Raw genomic sequence first — 7036 nt, 5'->3', positions numbered from 1 at the left:
GTGGGGGGTGGTGGGGGTGGGATGGGGGACGGTGGGGGGAGGGGGGGTGGAGGACTGCTAGGAATTGCAGTAGAAAAAGACTTGAAAAAGAGCTGATCTACCTACACAAATTGTTACCAGTTAGGAATTAAATTTACACACACATTCCCAGTAAGGCCAAACACACACACACACACACACACACACACACACACACACACACACACACACACACACACACACACACACACACACACCATAAGAGGTAACCTGTCTGCATCCACAGTCACCCAAAACAGAGAAAAGCAAAGAATTGTAATAATAAAATAAGTATTTATTGTAAAATGAAGTGGGGAGAACAATGTTTTAAGTGTGCACTCCAACCGGTTTTTAATACATAAACAGGACTTTTTTAAATGCTTTTTTTTTTACTTTACATAAAATGTATTTTAATATTTATTTTAATATATATGTATATATATATATATATAATCAAAAAAATAAATAGATGATACCGTTCTGTGGCTAACGAAATGCTTTTATTTGTGCGAGCTTTCGAGATACACTGATCTCTTCTTCCGGCGATGTTACAATGAATGAAGCAAAAGGTAAACTTAAAAACAGTGTCTCTTGGAATGTTATCTGTGCTGTTCCTTCCCCTGGTGTGGATGTGTTTTATGGCTAGAGGTGTCAAAAGGTTACTGTGAAAGCAAGTTAAGAAAGAGTGTGTATGTGTATCAGTGTGAGTAAAAATGAATGGAGAGACCACAGTATATACAGTGCTTTACACAAGGTGTGTGTGGAGTGGGACTGGATATAAATGGTGTGGGTGGGTGTGGAAATGTGAGAGTTAGTAGCACAACTAAAAGTGTGTGTGGATACTTAGTGGTAAAGAGAGACGGTTGCATGAATACAAATTTATGCAACTGTTCGGGACACTTAGCAGTGGCCTAAACAGAGATCGAAACTTTATGAGTCATTACTGACAGTAGTGAACGCTCGTCCCATAAGCGCTAAAGGCCATGTCTGTACATACTGTGCTATATGTTTGCACACACAGCTGTCTCTCACACATACTAATACTCCTTGTTTTTCATCCCTATACACCAATAGGGACCACTAAGTATCCACACACACTTTTAGTTGTGCTACTAACTCTCACATTTCCACACCCACCCACACCATTTATATCCAGTCCCACTCCACACACACCTTGTGTAAAGCACTGTATATACTGTGGTCTCTCCATTCATTTTTACTCACACTGATACACATACACACTCTTTCTTAACTTGCTTTCACAGTAACCTTTTGACACCTCTAGCCATAAAACACATCCACACCAGGGGAAGGAACAGCACAGATAACATTCCAAGAGACACTGTTTTTAAGTTTACCTTTTGCTTCATTCATTGTAACATCGCCGGAAGAAGAGATCAGTGTATCTCGAAAGCTCGCACAAATAAAAGCATTTCGTTAGCCACAGAACGGTATCATCTATTTATTTTTTTGATTATTGAAGCTCGGCTAACACGGTACTGATACCTCTATATATATATATATATATATATATATATTTATATATATGCACACAGAGCCTAAAAGAGGTGAGATGGGGCTCTGGGCCAGTCACAAATGTGGGGCTTCACCCCACTCCATATATATATGAATAAAATCCATAAAACATAAAAAAACTGATTTTTCAAATGAATCTTTAATGTATATAACAGAACTTAGGAAAAAACAATAAAATGTGCACTAATTGTGATAACTCATATATAATAATTATTAAGATAATGCAATAATGTGAATATAACAAACCAATAAGCAGTGATATAATTAAAGTGCACTAAATGGTTTAGGGGAACACAAACTCGTATTCAATACAGTGATTTAAAATAAATAAAACTATTCAGAATTACATACAAAAACCTTTACTCATTTGTAGAGAGTCTGCAGCCTGTTTGGGTGGATGGCTCGACATTACACAAGGACATACAAAAGAGAAAAAACAAAGCGCACGACTCTGATAGCGTAAAAAAGTAATTATATTGCGACAATATAAAGTGTAATGATTGCACGTACAAGAAGATTAGTCAAATAAGCAGGGCATGTTTAGGGTACATGTTACCACTCTGGAAGTAGATGACTTGGTTCGTGAGGAACCCTTAGCAAACACTTCTTCTGGTCCGGTTAGGAGCCTTTAACCATAGTTGCAGCAGGAGTATCCAATCACGATTTGTATCAATGTCCATAACACGATTTTTGTGTCAAATAATTGTTTTAGACTATTTACCTGAGTGCTGCCCTTTGATTTGGTCTCAACAACGGTATCGTATGTCTTGTTATTACTTTATGGGATAAGCACCTATATATGTACTTGCCAGTGGAGTGCCTGCTGTTTTTTGTGCTTATTGGATTGAATTTACTGGACATATTTACAGCAAGCCTTATTACATTTTAATGTGGGACCGTGCTTTATTGTATTGATCCAGGCTCAATATACTAGGCCTACAGCTAACTTAATAAATTCAAACTCGTTCTCATTACATAAAGGCACAAGACTAGGTTGTCCTTTTTCACCGTTATTTTTGATCACAGCAATTGCACTCCTAGCAATAGCATTAAGTAACAAGGAAGAAATATTGTGTATTACACTTAGAAACGTCACCTACAAAATCCTACTATATGCAGAGGATATTCTTGTATTAACATAAAACATTAATTATACTGCCCCATGCTTAGGCTGTAGGTGGAACAAATGTGAGACCATTTTTGAATTAAAAGGAAATAGTTCTGAAACTGAAATACTGTGTTCTCTGAAAAAGAACTTGAAAAACATGTGGAACTTGGCATATAACACTTTTAAAGAAAAGATATAAAAACTAATTCTTAATTACTGGTATGTCACGAAGCAAACTTTAATCAATATTTTTGTTACCAAATTATACCTTCTGGAGATGTGGGGAAAAAAGTTGGTGATCTACAGTACTTCATATATTATGGTCTTGTCCTAAAAAATCTGATTTACGTATGGTCACAAATATGTAATTTTGCTAGCAAGATTATTAAAAAAAAATATTCCATCAGCTAATTTTTTCTTTATTACACATTAATTCTCAAATCAAACACCTTTCTTGTGCTGATATTAGATAGGCCGCCTTCATAGGATGCCAACTAAAAGATTCCTATTAAGCCTCCGGAAAACTACAACTAGGCCAACTATTTAAAAAATAATAAATTGCGTCATATGAATATGTTGTCTCACCTGGGCTACAATAAAATGAATAATTAATATTCATCCTGGCTACTTACCTTGATTTTTTTTATCTCAACATAATAATTTCCAATTCAGCAATGTTTTCTGATTAGTTTTTTTGGTTAATGAATTTTACCAAAATGGTTTCTAGGGATTCGTTATTTAGTAAACGAAGATACGTTAATGTATATGTGTATGTTTGTCGGCTTGTTCTTTTAGTGTGAAACTAAATACAACGTTAACATTAAATCTTCTTGACAATATTGGGATTGCTACAATACAACAGCATTCCATATCTTGGTGGGGAAAAAAATGATTAACCCTCAAAGACAACATCCTTTCTATGGATAATGATGAACATCTGTACATCTGTTTGCTTTCTACTTCCCAGAGGTTTGTGCTTCTAGATAAAATGTAGCCACATAACTCAAACTATGAAGATTAGATCTGACCCGTGCACTCCAGTTCTTTGTACATATCGACTGAAGAACAAGAGATGCCAGTGCTCACACCCGCGGGGGCGCCCTGCTGTGGACCTCAAATTGTTACAGTACTAACATGAAAAGAGATGGGCACTTTGGAATTAAGAGTATGGCACATTTATTCTGCCATGAAGATTGCCATGTTTCGCTACGGACACTCAGCCTTTCTCAAGGTAATGGCATTCGAGAGAAACAAAACCGAGGGAGTTTTAAACCCTGTGCCGCCTCTCCCCTGTAGCGTCCCCAGCGGTGATCTGCGGCATCCGGGGACGTCAGCGTGATCATATGTTGTTCATTCGCTAGCATGATTATGTCATCTGTTTTGCCAGCAGTGGGGCACTAGGTACGGAAAAAAAGAGCAAGGAAAAGAAGTGACCGATGCTATTGTACAAAATAAAGACTGTGCGTCAGATAAAAACCGATCCGGCGCTATAGCATGGAAAGCAACATTGACTTTTGTTTGGTGCCATGACATACCATAGTATCTGTGATGCTGGTCTCTTGGCTTAATGGGAGCCAAGGTATTTAAGCCCATTAGTGATAATATTGTAATGTAAATGTGGTCACAAGTGACCTTTTTACTTGCTACTGTATATGCTATACGGTGGAGGTTTCTTGTCGCCTTTTTGACCCACCATTACTTAAAATGTGTAAGAGAAATACATACTGTACGTGAGAGAAATAGTGGCTCTATATCTGGTGTATATAAATAGGTATAAAAATATTAAATACATACCTTATGATAGGAAGTGGCAGAAATTAGTCTACAGGATGCTGAGCAGCAGCAAGAAATGTGGAGAATGTGAAAGAAAAATGAAGCGTATAGACCAATTATGTTTTCCAAAAAGCACATGAATTGGACATTTACATTAAGGTTTGACAGATGAACTGTATTGAGTTTAAATGTCCAGAATGCCTCTCTCCTGAGCAATTATTACCTGGGGTTCTAGAGATCTGTTCTACCCCCATACCGTTTAGAGAGGAAGTTGTGTTTGTGTTGAATACAGTGTGTATCAGGAGAGTATCTCCAGTGCCTTTCCTAATTACAGTTTTGCTAACATGGACGTTTGATGGAACAGATCACGTGTGAAAGTGCAGGTGATGCAGAGATTTGATATCAAATGTGTTTCCAGTTTGTGGATGTTTAAAGAAAATCACGCACTATCATTCTTATACATACAAACAACTCTGACATTTATAGCAACCAGATTGTCCTGTGGTTAGAGAGTGTTCTGTCTAATCTTTCTCATCATCTGTCTTAATGAGGTGGTGTGCTGTATTTCTTGACTCTTATGTTGGCCTTAATGGGAGGTTGCAGACCTTCCATCATTTGGCAGGTATTAAATCGGTACCATTGTTCCTCTACTTGTGCTGGATGAAGGTTATTCCAAGTAATCCCTATGGAAGTACCATAACCTATGCAGTTTACTACGCACAAAAATGTTCTGTGCAATAGTTACAACTGGTCTACCTGGTATGCAGGTACAGTTGGAGGGTATGAGGTTGTGCGGGATATTTTTATTATATTCAGTAGTCCTAAGACTGTCTTTGGAATCATGATGGGACTCCTGCAGTTTACATGGCCTAGCTGCTATGCATTCAATTTGCTTTCTGCGAGAGAACGAGAGAAAGGCAAAGCATAACCTCCCACAGGGCTCCACTCGTGGGACCCCCATGGCTGGAAAAACAGTTCACGCTGTCACACTGTCCTACTGTTAGACGAAGGTCACATGATCATACTGATGTCACCGGATGCCGCCAATCATTGCCGAAGACACAGAGGAGAGGCTCGAGTGTGTGGTGCCCAATTCCTTCCCAAGGATGACATTTTCCAGCTGGGCTCTTCGTAATATCTACAGGGACTTAGAGATAGGCAGTGGGACAGCAGCTGTGCATTATTGGAGCATTGAATAATATATTAGGAGTCTCCATATTCCTAGTAACAAAAATGCTTAGCATGTGTAGCAATTTGTGTTATTGCCTCCATTATTTAAGGATCATACTGCTTCAATACAGCATACTGTTGTTGAATGGGGGATCCTTAAATCATGGACAGATCTACTCCCATCTTAACCAACAATTACTCTAATGGTTTGGCTTCAACCTCCATAGACCCCATTCCCCTAGTTATTTGGAAGGATGAAGTTCACAGGAGCATACAAATATTCTGTGTGTATCAGGTGCCGGTGGCTGAGTTCCCAGAATAGAGGACCGCATGCAGCTCACACGCTTCCAGTTTCATACACGCAGAATCCCATGTCACGTGCTGAGCAGTGTGGAAACAGCACCCTAGATTAATTTCATGGTAACCTTAACTTTACTGCCTCTGAAAACCAGTGGTCGGAATTGCGTAAAGAAGTACTCGATTTCATGAAATATTGATCCTGTCTCGCATGGAGACAAAGCTCTTTGGATCTAATATTTCAAAATGTTTATACAATATTATGCAGGGAATAAAACCCCTGTAAAAAAAAATAAAGAACACCAAGGAAAGCGAAACTGTTCAGTTGGTAAATAAAAAAGTAGCAATATTTGGTAGCCGTATTACTGTCACATTTCAACCAACGCATCAGATAACAAATGTGCCAGCCCAAATTGAACAAATTACAGCGCTGTAATTAAGAAGTTAAAAGTTGGTGATTGATGCGCTTTTAAACGGGCAGTTCAAGTGGCCAGTTGAAAAAAAATAAAAATATATATTTTTGTTTTAATACAGTATACTGTATGCAGCCTTTATAAAGGAAAATGCATCACCTAAGCTGCCAATCGTTTAATTCTCCTGTGATCGACCAGCAAAGAACCTGCTTTCCCAGGGTTCACTAAATGGCTGCCTTTCAATTGCAATCAATCCTTCAGTCAGTGTAACTCAGCAGGTACAATGTATTTACATATTACTCGTGTAACATTAGCTATTGTTACAGTTGGCAGCCCAAACGGCTGGGAATATTAACAACAAATAATCACAAATCAGATAGTGTTGCAAAGGTCTTGCACTGCTGTGGAGGTGTGTGTATGTATGTACAGTATATCTTCATTTATATAGCGCCATTAATGTACATAGTGCTTCACAGTAGTAATACAGGTTTGCTAAAGCCTGCTATAGAAATTAAAGGATGCCCAGTATATTACAACTCATTAAAAATGGCATTAAGATTTGAAAAATAAAAAAAATGTAGTAAGTATTATGTAATACTACAGAACTGATTTATTTATAAAAAGAACATGTAGGGTATTGCATGGATTGCTCATGTAAAAAACATCGTTAAGTATGTCAAATATTTTTGTTAAAGTTTATTCTGGATAGGTTTGTAAATAT

This window comes from Ascaphus truei, chromosome 3 (genome assembly GCF_040206685.1).
Source record: "Ascaphus truei isolate aAscTru1 chromosome 3, aAscTru1.hap1, whole genome shotgun sequence".
Lineage (NCBI taxonomy): Eukaryota > Metazoa > Chordata > Amphibia > Anura > Ascaphidae > Ascaphus > Ascaphus truei.
Note: the sequence above shows the minus strand (reverse complement) of the source record.